Below are 18096 nucleotides of genomic sequence, written 5' to 3'. Positions count from 1 at the left end.
CTGGCTTCCCCCCGGGGGGAGGCGGCTGCTGTGTCCAGAAGGCCCTGTGGGGACCGCGGCCGTCAGCCGCCCGGCTCCCCGCACCGGCCGGAACCTTCTCGGCGGCCCGGCCTCGTCTCTTCCCCGCGGCGCGGTCCGTGTGGGTCAGGACGGCGCGGACACGGCCGGTCCCGTGGGGGACGACAGGTGACTCAGCGAGCTTTACGGGCAAAGGGAGGCACAACTTTCCCGGGGGAATCAAAAAGCCCAGAGAAAATGATCTCATGTGGGTTTAGGCACAGAATTAGACGCTCCACAGCCAACGGAGCAAACAAAACGGCTCGCCTGTGAAGGCAGCGGGCAGGCACAGCCCGGGTTCGGGGCCAGGCACGGACGCCCCGGGGTGGGGGGCTCTGAAGAACCTTCTCCCTCTCCCTGCCTCCATCACCGGCTTCCTCGACTGAGGAGACGGCAGGGGCAGGAGAGCCCTCCCCCTCCCCCTCCCCCCCCCCATCCTCTGCCCGGGCTGTCCGCGTCAAGGCCAATGGAGCCAGGCGCTTCACCCCCGCCCCCACCCCTCCACACACCCCCCACCCCCACTCCCTGCAAGGCCTCCCACTCGGACCTTTCTTTCCCCGCCACACCGGTCATGTGTGCCCCTACAAGTCACCGCGTCCTTCGGGCGCCTGCGGGGTTCAGCCGGTTAAGCATCCACCTGTCGGTTTCTGCTCAAGTCATGATCTCACAGTTCATGAGTTCGAGCCCTGCGTCAGGCTCTGAGCCGACAGTGGGGAGCCTGCCTGGGATTCTCTCTCTCTGCCCTCTCTCTCTGCCCCTTCCCCGCTTGCACTCTGTCTCTAAATAAATAAACAAACTTAAAACAACGTTATGGATGTCAACTCGGCCGCTCTCTCTGCGTCTCCACTAGACTTCTCGCAGCAGTGGTCAGACACTAAGAGGCACTTTCTCCCTGCTCAGACTCCCGCCGCGGCCCTATTCTAGACCGTGTCCCATCCGCCTGTATGATCGATCACTTTTCCTCTATCGCTGATGGCTTTTTATACGTCCACCGCTCAAGTCTTGATGTCTTCTCATGGTGGCCTTTGCTTCTCGTCTCTTACTTCTGCACCATGAGAGTGTGGTTTCTCACTAGACGGCAGGCTCCTTCGGCACAAAGACTGTGTCTAGCTCACTCGTCTCTGACTTCCTCTTAGCAGGTGCACGAATCCTGAAACAGGAGCGTGCCTGATCCCTTCCTGTCATGATCAGAACGTGTCATGTGTCCCTCTGTGGGATCTCTCAGGTGCGTTTCCTCGTCATTCCCACTGCCACCTTCTCATTTCATCCTGTCCAGGTGACAGCCAGGGTTATAACCTAACTGATCCCCGCACCTGTACATCCTCCCCTGTCGTTCCACACATCAAGAAGTGGAACATCCTTCTGAAGACAGATACGCCTCACCTCCCTCCCAACTCCTTCAACCTCTTCCCTTCACCCTTACAGGGGATGATTGATGTCCAAATTTTGCAGGATGAGAAATTCGGTGTTCTTGATAATTTGGCCTCAACCTCCCGATGTTATCTGCCACTGCACATATCCTACACCCTACCCCTACTGACACACTCAACATAGATTTCAAGCCTTCTCTTTCTTTGAGCATATGGTTCTTTGGGCCAAAGATTTACTTACCTACCCCCCCGTCCCCACATCCCCGAGTTTCATGGTCTCTGTGAAGCGGCCCCAGCCCCACCCAAGAGTGGGGAGTCATTTGTCCCGTCCCTGGGTTATCAGAACACTTAGCCCATATCTCCATTACACCACAGAACATGTTATAGACTAAGTTATATCTTCATGTGTACCAGACCGTGAACTCTCACAGATCAGAATCCTAGTCTTGGTGTTCCCAGTACTTAACACAGCACCTGGCACATTTGACAATGTTTAATACACTGGGTTGAAGTCAATGAAATTTCGAAAGAATCTATCAGCAACACATCTTCAGCAATTAATCACACACAGGAAATTGTGAAAAGTGGGTGTCTCTAGAGAGAAAAAAAATGACGGAATGTGTTAAGAGACAGACTTACTTTCCACTGCATACCCTTTTAATGAGTTTTGGACTTTTTACCACGTGTACTATTTTCCAACACACTCAGAGGAGGTGTTATAGTATGTGCCCAGCACTGTGCACAAGGAGGCTTTCAGGCACCGTGGAACAACTCCACTAACCAAAGAAATTCACGAACGTGGGGTAACTTCTGTGTAGATTTTCTATTTGCCCACCCATGCCCACAGAGCCGTGATGTTGTTCAGTTGCTGAGTTCTGTGCTGCCTGATAACAGAATGATTTATGGACACGTCCTCTCTCCTGGATCATGAGCCCCTGGAAGGCAGAGACCCTCCACTCCTCCCCTCCATGGCCTCTACCAGCTCCTAGTGTAATGCTCTGCACACACTTGGCCATCAACTTGCAACTGTTGAGTTGAAAACACAGCGAAGTTTGGGGCACCTGGGTAGCTCGGGGCACATGGGGCACCTGGGGTTCGTTGAGCATTCGACTTTGGCTCAGGTTATGATCTCACAGCTCGTGAGTTTGAGCCCCACGTTGGGCTCTGTGCTGACAGCTCAGAGCCTAGAGCCTGCTTCAGATTCTGTCTCCCTCTCTCTCTGCCCCCTCCTCCACTCGTGGGCTGTCTCTCTCTCTCTCTCTCAAAAAATAAACATAAAAAATTTTAAAAGAAATACGGCATAGTTGCAAATTTGAAAGAAAAGCAATAATGATATTAGTTTGTAGCTAATAATCCGTGTTAAGCCACGGCAAGGAAAAAAAAAAAGGCTAAAATACTGCTAATAGGTAACAGCAATAAATATTAGGTTTACTATGGTCACACTGAATATAGAGCTAGAATAGCTATAGAAACGTATCATATTTTGTCATTCCTTATTTAGGTCATGGATTGATATATATTATTCCTTCTCCACTTACGCTAGCAAAACAAGTATTATCCTTTTACGTGAGAGCCTTGAATACACACACAGCCACAACCGTCCAGAACCACTGCTCGGGAGATGAGAGAAAGTTCTGAGATGAAAGAGGGAAAAAGGAAAATGGGCTCTGAGATGATATCCTTATAAACAAAATAGGACAACAATCAGTAATTCCCAGATAGATCGAAACCTAACTCCCCTGGGGAAAATACTCCAACTAAATCCTTTAGTGCCTGGGAAGCAGTCTGAAAGCCGCCTGCCGTGAAAAAGAACAAAACACACAGGATGTACACTCCATCCTCACAAAAGCGAAGGGACAGTCATATCGACAACCACATTAGAAGTCAGAAAGCAGTGCTCGCTTCGACAGCACATCCACTAACACTGGAACGATACGCAGAAGATCAGCATGGCTCCTGCACGAGGGTGACACGGAAAAATTAGAAAACAATAGGAAATTTAAGGAAAAAAAAATACAACAACACAGGATTCATCTAAGTGAGATGAATGTGTACCGAACGCCAAACACAGAAATACTCGGTATCCGCGTGCCTACGTGAGACAACAGATTACCAGCGCCCCAGCCCGTCAGGCAGCCCAAGCCTCACCATTTCCTCCCCTTTCTTCCTCCCTCTCCCCCACCGCACGTAATCGTTCTCTCTGGCCCCTGAACACACCCAGAGATTGATCCAGCTCTGCTTATCCCTTTTTACCACTGTCCATCCTGTATCGTGGTCAGTGACAGCTATATAATCAACCCAATGAACTTCAGGTCACTTGCACAAAGACTCCGCAACTCATTTGCTCTCTAGTCAACTCTACTAGTTGATGCTGCACAAAACACAGCCTACTAGCTAGACCACGTCTGAGCACAGCCTTGTGGATCTGGCTTTGTCCTCTCTCCCCACGTGTCCTAGGAGCATTCTACCTCTCAAAGGGAGAAAGACAAATGAATATGGGAAAGAGAAGATAATAAAAGAGGTTAGTGGCATACAGATAACTCCTTCTCAGGTCACTTAGAACAATGACTTTATTGACCTGTCTTCTTTGGGAAGCGAGTATTAGATTTTATTTACCTCTGTAGTCCCGCAGCTTAGCCCAATCAATCATATAAAACATATGCTAAATAAATTGTTGGTGACTCGGTTAGTTAAATAAAGGGAAGAGAAAGGTAAGAAAAGGAAATGTTCTCAATTCATACTCACTGAAGTGAGAAACAAGTAAGGTCACCAGAAGAGAAGCGTAATTCTCCCTTACTTTTCCTGACCTAAGCGTGTCCTGAAGTGATTCAATATGGCGTCTGTCTGTTATACCAAATTTGAAAGGATATTAAAAGTTCATAGGACACATGGCAAAGGAAACAAACAACAAAACAAAAAGACAACCTACTGAGTGGGAAAGATATTTGCAAATGATATATCTGATAAGGAATTCATATAAAAAACTCTAAAGAAATTACACAACTCAATTACCAAAAAAAACCCCAAAAATCCAATTAAAAAATAGGCAAAGGACAAGAACAGACATTTCCCCAAAGAAGACATCCAGATGGCCAACAGATACATGAAAACATGCTCAACATCACTCATCATCAGGGAAATTCAAGGCCATGATGAGATACCACCTGACACCAGTCAGAATAGCTAAAATTACACACACACACACACACACACACACACACACACAAGAAACAAGAACTGTTGGTGAAGATGTGCAGAGAAAGGAACCCTTGCACACTGTTGATGGGAATGAAACTGGTGAACAGTGTGAGGGTTCTTCAAAAAAATTAAAAATAGAACTACCATATGATCCATAATTATACTACTAGTTATTTACCGAAAGAATATGAAAACACTAATTTGGGAAGATCTATGGTCCTCTATGTTTATTGAAGCATTATTTACAATAGCCAAGATATGGAAGCAACCCAGGTGTCCATCAATGGACTTGCTTCTAAGTGAAGTAAGCCAGTCAGAAAGAAACAAATACCATATGATTTCACTTATACATGGAATTTAAGAAACAAAGCAAATGAACAAAGAAAAATAGAGACGAACAAAAAATAGACTCTTAAATATAGAGAACAAACTGGTGGTTACCAGAGGGGAGGTGGGTGGGGGGGATGGGTGAAACAATTTTAGATTGAATTCACCACAGTAAATATTTGCTGAGTACCAACTATATATAGGGTTTGTTTCCAAAACAGGGAGAAAAGAGATAAATAAGGCTTCTTCTTTCCCTCAAGGATCTCACAATCTAGTATCATGCTCCTTGAAAACTGCACTGCCTTTTACTATGATGTAAAAAAAAAAAAAATCCCAATGAAATTTCACAATAAAGTCATACATCTTTAAGGCCATAGCCAAAAGAGACATACAGTATTCCATTTCAAAAAGCCCAAATACTTTATAGCCAAATCCTACAGAGCCTGCCAATTCAAAGGGCCTCACCCTGTAAGGCCCATCTTCATTCCTAAGAAAATGAAATAGACCAGTCTTCAGAAGGAGTTTACTAATGACTTAATTCTGACAAAAACATCCATATCCATATGTCCATGTTAAGAGGAAAAAAAAAACGTGATGTTAAGGCTATCCCCCACAACTTCCTTTAAACAAAATGTAAGTGTTTGCTACTTTTATTTTTATGGGCTGCTCCCAGAGATTTTGATCTGGGCTAGTTTTTCAGGTTTCTTAACCCAAGTATTCATGTCTGTCACACTGCAGTGTGGCTGCTGAAGCTCAAGTTATTGGGGATGCATCACTCCATTATACCACAGGGACAGATGTCACCTATGAAACAGCTCAGCATCATAAATACATGTCAAAAATTAAAAGTAAAGATGTCTGAAAAGTCTAATCTTGTATAGAGAATAATATTTTTCCCTTCATAAGAGTTCTGAGAGACAACAAATTACATGCATATGTGTATGTGTTTTTACGTTAAAGATAATACACAACTACATGCTGACATATATAGCTTTAAGAATTCAAACAATATATGACTAAAGGGGAGAGGAAAACAGATTACTATTTCAAAATTATTGGGGAATTACTGAGGAAGAATACTGCCGAAACATAAAAATATTAAAAACGTAAAACATGAAACTCTCATGTGTCTTCACTAATAACGTATTGAAGAGGGAAAAATCCGCACTTCCCTGTGACCACAAAGAAGAGTATTTCTTCTTAGTCAGACAAAATGTCACCTCCCCTTATGTGTCATGTCCTTGGCATGAGGGGTGTGACGTCCAAGGACGCTGCTCTTTGTCTGGTCTCGTGTGCCCTGCGTCAGTGAGCGTGGCCCTGTCTGGGCTCCGGGGGACTTCAGGATTCGTACTTCCCATTCCCACCCCACCTGGGCCACGGCACTTCTTCCGGAAACACGCATCAGGTGGAGCTGTCACGCAGACCATCTGTGCCACTGCCACCCTTCTGCAGAGGCCCAGGGCCCTCGCCCTCTTCTGGAAAACACTGCACTTCTCCTTACTGCTGGTTTCCTGCCTAAACCCCCACCAGATCCCAAACTGTGATCCAGGCTTAATCAATATTTGATATGAGTTTAAGAAAACCCTTTAAATTCATTCATGTTGAGGATTATTAAACTGACCCACACTCAACAAAAACAAAACAAAATAGGACTTTATTACAGTTGCTGTGGTGTGTCCCAGGAGAACATGTATTTTAACCTTCTTTGGGACTTTAAAAAAAAAAAAAATTAGAGAGCCAGGTGAGAGAGACCTAAGAGCAGAAGTCACGAAGAAACCTTCCAAGTTCACTGAACGCACAAGTCTGTCCTGCCTGACGCACTCTGGCTGCCTGGTCTAGGACATGGAAATCAGGCTGGAGGCATTCAGGATGGTTTTCAGGCCAAGGACACTGGAATCAGGCAAGTTTACACTCAAACTGTGGCTCAGTCCCATGACACCTGCCACAGTAGCAGTGTTTCTCGGCTTCTGCATCTGTAGGGACCGTAATACTGCCTCCCTCACAAGGCACAGGGAGCAGTAGGCAATGACACCTGGCATACGCTGTGCCCTCTCACCGCTCAGCTGGGGTTATTACTGTCACTGACATTGCCGGGACCACCAATGTCACCACTGCCAGCCTGTTAGAGTCAATATATTATACTTTCTGGGAAGACAAGTTTCATGCACAGCAGTTATAACCACAAGCTCTGAAGTCTGAGTTCCTTGAACAGTTTATTTAAGATCTCTGGGTCTTAGCTTCCATGCGTGAAAAGGGGATGATGGCATCTATGGAGTTATCGTGAGTGCAGGTAATATGTGTGAAGTGTTTGCAAGAGTTGTACATAGTAAGCATTTTTTCCACTTAACCTTAGAGTGTCTGAAATTTTTTTAAGAAATGATTTATGACAATAAGCATACAGATAACTTATTGTAAGGTAGGCATTTTGATAAGCTACATGCATCCACACTCATATAGTTACACATGTGTACTGTATGTGTATTTAATTAGCCTCATTTACAGATGAGAAAACTGAGGCACAGAGTATGGAAGCAACATAGCTGAGTGGCAGAGTGATGATTTAAACCCAGGCAGTCTGGCTCTGGGCCCCATGTACTTAATCACTATGCTGTGCTGCCTTAAAAAATGTTGAAACAATGAATGAATGTTCCTGCTGGAAAAATACTGAAAAGAGTCAATGACCTTGACCCGCCTGTTTTCAATGAGCAGGGACAGTTCTTGCAAAGTGCGCACAAAGGGAGGACAAAGGCATGTGGAGGGCAGAGGAGGGCAGACTCAGCGTTCCCTCTGCAGGGCTGGCAGGGGTTTTCCAGCCAAAGTCGGAACACAAGAGTGGCCTCAAGATTCAAAAAGGAACCCAGAGTTTTGGCCTCAAATCCAAAGTCACTTAGTTTACAGCAAGTTTTAAACTGACAAGGAACAAATGCTTATTATAGGCTTGGCCTTCCGTGGTAACATGAGGGATGTAAATAATCAGAAGATTCAATTTGGGTCTCTGAGGAAGCTTACTCAAGGCCAAGGTATCTTCAACTTCCCTCCTCACCCAGTGGTGAGGCCAATCTGTCCATCTACAACTTCTCCAGACTTCGGAGGGTGCACGGGGCTTGGTAGACTAAACAGCCTCCAGTTGACCTTTAGGCTATTTGAGGTCAAAGACATATTCCACTACTGGACAAGGCGACCAGAAGGCCTTGTCAATTCATCAGTATCCCTAAGGCTTCATCTCGTAAAATCCTACTCCAAAAACCTAGGAATTTTAGGTCTACTGTGTGTTGAATCAGTGTTGTGCTATTGACTAATTCTTGGGAGTGATTCCTTGCTTTTCTCAGCCTGTTTGAATTCAACTTCCTGTCAGTGTCTCAACTTCTGGTCCCTCTAGATCTCCTTTGGATCTCCTTTGGATGTCTCCCAACATGAGACTTTAAGCAACCCAAAATCTCAACCCAAAACACCAAAAGTGGACATAAAGAGATGGGGAATAAACATGGTAGGGGGGGCAGAGGGGCTGAGGAACAAGGGAGAAAATCAAAACGGGTCACTGAATTCTTGAAAGGATGAACATTTTTCAGCTACCAGATTAACAAATACTGTGTTCATAAGGTGTGGGAGCAACGGGCACTCCCATGTACCGCTAGTGAGAGTGCCAGTCTGTACAACCGCCTGTGGAGGTGAAACCTGCCGACATTTGTCCGATTTGAAATGCACACACCCTTCAGACAAGCCATTCCTTGGACACAAATCTTACAACTGGGTGCCACCTCATGCTACCTGAAAAAGACATCCAAATGGTGAGTACTTCTAAATTTCAGGCGAGATTTAATGAAAGGGTTTCCTGATAACCAAAGGACAAACAAATTATACACAGCATAAGCTTATATGAATTCACAAGCTATGTTATAACAAACATGAAGTCCATGTAGACAGAGCTCATATTTGCTGGTCCCTTTGGTGACTGTTTGTTTAGGTGGCTGCCACATTTTACAGAATTCAAGAGCAAAGCTTACTGGACCACGGGCCAGGTCATACCACAAGAGGAAAGGTCTGCATTTGAGAAAGGGGGACACAGGAGTTCTAATCTCTCTTCTGCCAACAAACTATCCTCTTGAAGAAGGCACTTCACTCCTCTGATGTCTTTCGTCCGTGAATGGCAAATGTGAACTAGCTATAAATTTGCTTCACTTTTAATGATCCATTTATACTGCAACTAAACTGAGCTGAACCTCAATCCAGCCACACAAAAGAAAAAAGGAAAGAACATTTAAGAAACGGGTTCCAAATAACTGATGGGCGTCGTAGCTGTTGGTTACAGTTGACCTTGAACAATGCAGGGCCTAGAGGTGACAACCCCAGTTGGTTGAAAATCCATGTATAGTTTTTGATTCCACCGAAACTTTACCAATAGTCTACTATGGATTGTAAGTCTTACTGGCGATATAAGGAGTCAATAACATACTTTATAAATTATATGTGTTATAAACTATCTTCTTATGATAAAAGTGAGCTAGAGAAAAGGAAATGGTGTTAAGAAAATCATAAGACAAACTACATGTACAGTCCTGTACTATAAAAAATCTGCACGTAAGTGGAACCATACAGTTCACACCCGTGTTGGTCAAGGGTCAAGTGGACTTCTCTAAACCCCGCCAACAACTTCATAAGGTAAGTATTATTATCTTCCTTTTTACAGTTTAAGAAACTGAAACTTGGAGGAGTTAGTGATTTTCTGGATTCCAGAGCCACCAAGAGAAAGGGCAAGGAATTAGACCAAACTGGATTTTACCCCAAACCTGGGTTCTTTGCTCTTTGCTGTATTTCCTCTATACCTGGTAACCCAAACTTAAAGAAAAAAGTTGCCATCACTGATTTTGTCAAACCAGGGAATGCATGTGAATGCAAACCAAAGAGAGAAATACATTTTTATGGGAAAATAAAGAAAAAGAATAAAGCTAAGTTTGTTCACCAAAGGACTAAATAGATAAAAATAAAAACTTCTCTGAATCACCATAAATGACTTAAAATCTACGTTTCTACCTAGTGCTAAAATAACCAGATGACCTGTTGTTAATTGACTCTATTTAGACTAAGGTAAATATGGGTGGTTTTCTTTTCTCTTTTTTTTTTTTTTTTTTTTGTTGTTGTTGCCCATCGGTTGTGTTACAAAGACATAGACTGAATCACTCCTACACCTAGTCCAGGAATAGTTCCAAGTAAAAGGTCATTTGTATTGTTAACTCATACCAAAAAAAAAAAAAAAAAAAAAAAGTAACACACATTCATCCTATGAATAACTCCAGAACTCTAAGTTCTCAATGGTCCTTTCCTTAACTTGGTCACCATTTATAATTTTTAAAAAGCAGGGTTAGGGGTAAGGGGGTGCAGCCCTTACTTAATGTAGTCAAATCCATCTAGTGCCTGAAGGACTAAACTAAAAATTAAAGATGAACATAAAACCTGGAATCGTAACACTCCTGGAAGAAAACGTAGGCAACAAGCTCCCTGACACAGGTCTTGGAGATGAGTTTTTTCTCAATCTGACATCAAAAGTGAAAGCAATAAAGCCAAAAATAAACAAGTGGGACTACATCAAACCAAAAAACAAAACAGAACAAAACAACAACATCAACAACAAAAACCTTCTGCACAGCAAAGGAAACCATCAACCAAGTAAAAAAGCAATTTACTGAATGGAAGAAAATACTGGCAAATGATGTATCCAATACGGAATTAATATCCAAAATATATAAAGAATGCATACTACTCAACCCCAAAAAACCCCCCATACCAATCCAATTTTAAAAAGGGCAGTTTAAAAAAGGGTGTTTTCCAAAGAAGACACACAAATGGCCACGAGACACGTGAAAGACGCTCAGCATCACCATCAGGGAAACGCAAATCGAAACCACAATGAGGTACCACCTCACACCTGTCAGAATGGCTAGTCTCAAAATGACAAGAAATGCCAAATCTTGGGAAGGACGTGGAGAAAAGCAAACCCTCGCACACTGCTGATGGGACTGTCACTGGTGAGGCGACTGTAGAGAACAGTATGGAAGCTCCCCAAAAAATTAAAAATAGAATTATTATACAATCCAGTAATTCCACTTCTGGGTATTTATCTGAAGAAAACAAAAACACTAAGTCAAAGAAAATATATGCACCGCCCCCCCCATGTTCACTGCGACTTTATTTATAATAACCACGATACGGAAATAACCTAAGTGTCTATGGACAGATGAATGGATAAAGAAATCATCACACACACACACACACACACACACACACACACACACACACACACACTGGAATATTATTTTTTCATAAAAAAGAATGAAATCTTGTCATTTACAACATGGATGGTCCTTGACAGCATTATGTTAGGCGAACTAAGTGAGACAGAGAAAAAGAATACTGTATGATCGCTCATGTGTAGAATCTTAAACAACAACAACAACAAATAATAATAACCTCATGGATACAGAGAGCAGACCGGTGGTTGCCAGAGGCTGGAGGCAGGGGAAGAAACAGGTGAAGGTGGTCAAAAAGGTTTGGTTTTTTTTTAAGGAAAATATTGCCTAGATATTATAAATTGGCGAAAGTTGAGGGGAAAAAATGCCTTGCTGTGGGCTGTGGAAAAATTCTAACATGACTCAGGTGGAAACAATCTGTTGTTCATAGAGCCTATATGAAGTGCTGAGGGCTTTACATGCATTATGTCTTTTGGTTCTCCCAAGACTGTCCTCATTTTACTGAGGAATACAATGAGGCATGCTGCTGGCCTGTGGCATAACTGAGATTTATACCCAAGGGTATCTGGCTACAAAGGGTACTTGCCCCTGTGGGAACAACGCAGGGGTTAAAATCGTTGCCACTGGAATAAGGCAGAAGTGTAGATACTGAGACACGAAGTCCAACCTATCATGAATATAAGTTTAGTTGTGTTAATTCGAAGTGTTAATTCTGACCTCCCTACATCCCACCCCTCCCTCTCATGCTTCCACTGGCTTAAGAACCATACTGTTTTTAAAATCTTCAAAGAGGGCCACCTGGGTGGCTCAGTCGGTTGAGCATCCGACTTCAGTTCAGGTCATGACCTTGGGGTTCTTGAGTTCGAGCCCCATGTCAGGATCTGTGCTGACAGCTCAGAGCCTGGAGCCTGCTTCGGATTCTGTGCCTCCCCTCTCCCTCTGTCCCTCCTCTGCTCGTGCTCGGTCTGTCTCCCTCTCAAAACTAAATTTAAAAAATATTTCAAAAAAATAAAATCTTCAAAGAAAAGGAAAAGGAGAGGAAGGAAGGAAGGAAGGAAGGAAGGAAGGGAAGGGTAATAAGCTATCATAAAGGGACCTTAAATGCAGATTACTAAGTGAAAGAAGCCAGTGTGAAAAGGCTGTATTCTGTATGGTTCCAACTCTATGACACTGTGGAAAAGGTGATACTATGGAGACAATAAGATCAGCACCTGCCAGGGGTTTGGAGGAGGGAGAGACGAATAGAGCGCAGGCTGTTTAGGGCAGTGAAACAGTTTGGATGATACTATACTGATGGATACGTGTCACTTTACATTTATTGAAATCCACAGCACGTATAACACCAAGAGTGAACCATGATGTAAACTATGAATTTAGGGAGATCACAATGTGTCCATGTCGGTTCATCTATTCTAACAATTATACCACTCTGGCGCAGAAAGTTGATTAATGCCGGAGGCAGGGAGTATGTAAGAGCTTTGTACATTCCATTCAATTTTTTTGTGGACCTAAAATTGCTCTAAAAAATAAAGTTTACTTTTTTATTTAAAAAAAAAAGGTAATTATGAACTCCAGAGAAAAACAAAATTTGTTTAGAAAAGAATGGGCGCTCACAGCTCACCTTATGGCTCAGCGGGGGTCACATCCAGGTTTTGTGGGGCCTGAAGCTTAGACAATTGGGGTGGGTGGGCAGTGAGAGGGGGGCTCTTTAAGAAAAGAAAAACACTAAATCAGAAACAAATCTGATTAAATCTCAGAGAATTTCTAGCATTGTTGTTCACTGTAAAAAAATAACTGAATACAATTGCAGGGGCGTATCCTTCGTCTGAGGGTACTGGCAGTGGGGACCACTCTCTCCCTGAGTTTCTCGACATTTTCAAAGCTATGACCCGGCCTTCTAAACAAGGCTGGAGGGAGGGGGAGGGAAGAGGCAGAGATGCCGTGAGGGTAAGGCGGCTTATAAACCGACCAAGGAAAGGAAACAAAGGATGGAAGAAGCTAGAAAGAAGTCATTCATTGCTCCAAAGGAAGGGGTCTGGTTGCAGAAATCTTTCTTCCCAGAGGGATCCACAGGTCTGGAGAGCGGCCCATCTCCGATCTGTGGGGGCGGGAGCATCTGCTCTTACAATCTCCTGCCGTCTAGGGCCACTTGGAACCAAGGCTGCCTCTACTGTAAATGATGAGACAAAAGGAAAAGATTCTTCCAGGGTTGAGAGGAAAAAGATGCGAGTGAACCTCTGCTTGAGTGAAGACCTATACCACTAACACGACATCAACCCCATGAGGGGGAAGAGGGCGAGACACGAGCCTCCGTGAACTCCTGGGCTTCCGGGCTCACCTGCGGGCGGAAGGATGGACCCACTTGGTGCTTCCGTCACTTGCTCTTAGAGGTCATCTGGGTGGCCTTCAGTGAGAAGGGAGCTGGAAGAGGTAGCATCTGCTATGACCACTTCCAGCCCCTCCCTCTTCTGGAACTTCGGGCTGAACACTTCAGAAGTTAAGTGGACAATCCAGAGCGAGATGTCCAAGACTCTACCGGCAAATGTTGCTCTCACGGAGCAAATGTTTTGCCAGGGTAAATTATTTCCGAAGAAAGACGACCAGGGACATGTGACGTTCTGTGGTTGTAGTATGTGAAGCACTTTGCCCGATGTCAGTTAAGAGTCTCTTCATTACGTCCTGATTCTCATCAGCTTGGACAGTTTATTGGGACCATGTCCCAAGAACCCAGTGGTGCTGGATTTGCAACATCCTCAAAAGCAGCAGGAAGGCCTGCCACTCAGTTAAGGCAAACGGAACGAAACACAACAAACACACAAACAGCAACCACAAAAAAGTGAAGTTCTGAACAATTAACTGTCCGCTGACTGGTGGGTCATGTCTGCGCTCTGCTCTGATCCAGGGCCCTCTTTGGACATTTGCTGTGTTATCCTTACAGCTTCACGTGTATAAGGAAAAGTCCGTAACTTTTTAAAAACAGGGTCTCAGTATCACACTGAGAAGCCCACAGATTCTTCGCCACAGCAGGACACTGGATGATTAAAGAAGGAAGGGCTGGTGTGGTTGAGAGATGCGGAAATAAAAAACCAAATTTCTCTCTCTCGGAATTTGGTTTCTCACTGAAACTAAGGAACGGATCCATTTACAAGACTTGGTAAAACTTTCTTACGTGCTAATTCCCTCTTGCAAGTGTGAATAATGACTGCCTTTTAAAATCCTGCAGCAACAGACAGAGCCTTGCCGTTCGCTGACCTTGGAATATCCCCAGTGAGGTGTCCCTCTGTGATACAAGAGTTACTAGTGGGGGATGGGAATAACGAATAGGGGAGCCAAGTTGAATGATATACGGGGGACCCCGTTAACAGTTTCCACCAGCAAGATCGGTACGCTGTGTAACAGAAACATAACAAATCGCTTCATCAACTAACCCTCACGCCTGAAGAAAGCAACTCATAGGTTTGGCGGCAGAAGTCAGTAAGCCCATTACCCTGAGAGATTAATTGGATGTGTACTGAGGTCTCTGTGGCATTTCTTTCTTCCAACTGTACATAGTACCACTGTGCCTTGAAACTGCCAGGATGGCTCTAAACTTCATCTAATTTCTGACCTACTGAAACATTCTGTCTTATCCCCTTCTGTAACATCGCACTTCACCTTTTTACTTTCCCCTTCTAGGAAAAGACCACGATCAAAGTTGAGACAGAGAATTACAGGGATCTTGATTCAAGTACAGATAAACTCAGGATTCAATTTCCCTTAGGGGCTCACTCACTCGTCTTTCCAAGTTAGCTCTCACGTACCGCTGGGAGACAGGATACGGACGTGCTTGCTGAGCTCAAAGTGAGGGATGCCTGTGTCCAGGGCAGAGTGGGATCATCCCCAAACTCCCAAGAGATGGGCTCAGAAGATACACAGCCCAAGTACGTTTGGGGCCCTGATGCATGACAGGCCAGGATGTGCCCCCGGGAGATACCTGCTCTACCCAGCTCCGGCCCACAGGCTGAGAGGCTGAGATGAACATTCCAGAAACCTCAGGAATGAAGGATGAATTCAATGCCTCCTCACCTTAGGTTGTGCCCTCACTGTCCCTCCAGTATAAAAGTGGATCAGTATAAAACTCTCCTTACTGGTCCACAGTCTTGCTCCCGGCGTGCTTCCTAAATCCATCCTCCACGCGGCGGCAAAAGTGAGAATTTATAACACAAGTGTGATCAGTTCCTTCTCCTCTTCCATACTGTGGCTGCCCAGTGCTTCGAGATCAAGTCCAGGACCCTGCTGTGCGGCCTGCTACAGTCCTGCTGGCAAGGAGGAAAACCAGCAGCTGTGCACCTGGGCAGTGGCCGAGGACAGACATGGGGCAAAGTCTGTATTAGGATGTTGTGACAAAGTACCACAAAGGGGCGGCTTAAAATAACAGGAACTCAACGTCCTCCAGCCCTGGAGGCTCAAAGTCCAAAATCACGATGTGAACAGGGTTGGGGGGCCAGCTCTGTGCTCTCTCCTGGCCTCTGGAGGTGCGCTGGCCCTCCTTGGCTTCTAGACGCATCACCTGGTCTCTGCCTCTGCCTTCCCAGGGTCTTCTCCGTGTCCCTCTCTTCGTATCTTCTTCCTTGCACGCATGTCTGTCTCTGTGTCTGACTTTTCCCTTTTCACGAGGACACCAGTCACACTGAGTGAGGGCCCACTCTAATGACCTCATTTGAACTTGATGGCCTCCAGAAAAGGGCTTACTTCCAAACAAGGTCACATTCTGACCACTGGGGATAATGATGGCAGCGTATCTTTTTTGGGGGGGACACGACTCAACCAAGAACAAAGTCCTGCTCCAAGAGGAGGCCTGACTCTCTACGCCCCCTCCAACCCTAATTTCTCTGTTTCTGTTCTGCAGGGCACATCAAATTACATATTAAGCACACCCAGAAACACGTGACTTTGCATTTTAAAATGCTGTTTGCATTTTATTTCACCTGACCTCAGCCCACAAAGAGCTTAAATTGCTTGAGATGTGTTTGCACCCTCCAGTTCCTCCCTCACCTTCCAATATAAGGAAGGCTGTGGTGTAACTGATCACCTTGGGTAATTCTCTCACGTAACTTCACTGAGCCTCAGTTTCCTAGCCTGTGAAGTGGAAACAGTAGGACTTCCCGTTCCACCTTCTCTACTGAATGTTGCCACAATAAAACGGCACAGAGTGTAGAAGAATGATCTGAAAAGGTATGAACTAGTATTAAGGGGAAAGATTGTGGCATTCCAACTCTGACTTAGTTTTCTCTGTGCTGTATATTAGTACCAGGAATCGGAGCTCTTAACAGAGAAACTGGAGCACGTGAGGCAGTGCAAGCCTAGGAGGCTTACACTGGAAGGTCGTTTCTCCCCCGTCTGAACTGGCCTCCCTCCCTGCCAGGTCTGACCTGTTACCCCACACACTCTCCTGGTCACGAATTCGTCTTCTAACACGCATCCTGGTCCCACAAAATAGATCACTCACGAGATGAGGGCAGATAGCTTCTGGAAAATGTGAGACAGTATTTTAGTATATATCTTCTTAAAAGGACGTCTACAACAAAACCGGGTAAAAGACAGTTGACTAATTAAGAAAAACAAGTAATTTTCTTAAAAGCTCACTTCCAATAGCTCTTGATAACATGAGTGAGAGTATGATACAGAATCATGTTGTATTAAGTGAAATGGGCTTTTTCCAGAATAAAATAAATCAGAAGACAAAATTACATCATCTTAAATGAAATAAGGTTTCTGGGTATAATTAGTTGATTTTAACCAGAGGAATAAAATCAATGGTGTCTTTTTATTTTAATTTAGCAGGATTTCAGTGGTCATTTTAACAAGTGGAATTAGAGTTATATGGTGTTTAAATGGTATAATATTGGGGGAGGGTTTGGGACACTGAGTCTTGTAAAGCTTCCAGGCATAGACAGCCATTTACTCACCAAGTGTATCACTGTACAGTTTTAACTCACACGAACAGAAATTGCCCAATGGATGGAATTCTATGGAATTCTATACGGCCCAGGTGCCTGGTGCTCCTCCAAGGGCCTCTAGTTGTACAAGACCACAGGTCATGCAAAAGGAATGGTGCCCCCTGAGGTGTGCAATATGGCGGTCCTAATGAAGACGAACTAGGATTGGGGGCCCTAGGAAATAGCAGAGTATGGAGTGGAGTAGACATAAGTCACAGTAACCTCATGGAAGGCTGTGGGGGGATGGAAAAAAAGCTCTGGTCTAGGAGCCCAATGGACTTGGGTCCTGGATTGCAATCCAGTACGTACTGGCTGTATAACCTGAGATCAAGTCATGTGAGCTTTTAAATAGGAATGAAAACCACAACTACCTTTTCCACCTCAGAGGATTACTGTGAGACTCCAATGAGATTATGCATGGGACAGTGCTTTGTAAACTCAACCTAACAAATGGAAGATGTTATTATCTCCGGTAGAGTTCAGCCTCCTTACAGTCTGTCTCAAACAATGAAAACTCTTTTTCTCTCAGGGTCCAAAAGTAAATATTCAAATACAGCTGTTTCTACTTAATTTTATTCCGTCATGAACACAGTGGGGTTTTTTTTTATTATTATTCTGCAGAAACCATATGAGGTTGCTTTCATTTGTCATTGTCTATTATCACTGCCACTAGTCATTCCATATAAAATATCTCCAAACCAACTCTTGACTCAAAAAGTCTCCTGGGTAGAAGAGGTTGGCTCAACAAGTGATGTTTATACCTACTGCCTTTCCGGTGAAGATCCAGAAAGCTGTTGAAACTGCTACTAATTAGAGCTGATGGCAAAAGAAGTTTAACCATACAAGCACTGCTGCCTTGACAAAGATCTACAAATCTCAAGCTTCTTTTGGCTCTTCTTATCAAAGTCGGGTCACGAGAGG

General features: G+C 44.4%; 1 protein-coding gene and 1 non-coding gene across 5 annotated transcripts in view; one reads left to right on the top strand and one right to left on the bottom strand.

The window, feature by feature from the left end:
• Positions 1 to 18096, bottom strand: part of GLIS3 (GLIS family zinc finger 3) — a 444686-nt gene that overhangs the window by 257640 nt on the left and 168950 nt on the right. The gene's annotated exons all lie outside the window — the stretch shown is intronic.
• LOC125927995 (U6 spliceosomal RNA) lies at positions 3322 to 3428 on the top strand. The gene has a single exon (XR_007459525.1). It is a non-coding gene; the product is annotated as a U6 spliceosomal RNA (small nuclear RNA).

This window comes from Panthera uncia, chromosome D4 (genome assembly GCF_023721935.1).
Source record: "Panthera uncia isolate 11264 chromosome D4, Puncia_PCG_1.0, whole genome shotgun sequence".
Taxonomy (NCBI): domain Eukaryota; kingdom Metazoa; phylum Chordata; class Mammalia; order Carnivora; family Felidae; genus Panthera; species Panthera uncia.
Note: the sequence above shows the minus strand (reverse complement) of the source record. Positions and strands in the feature narration are given on the sequence as shown.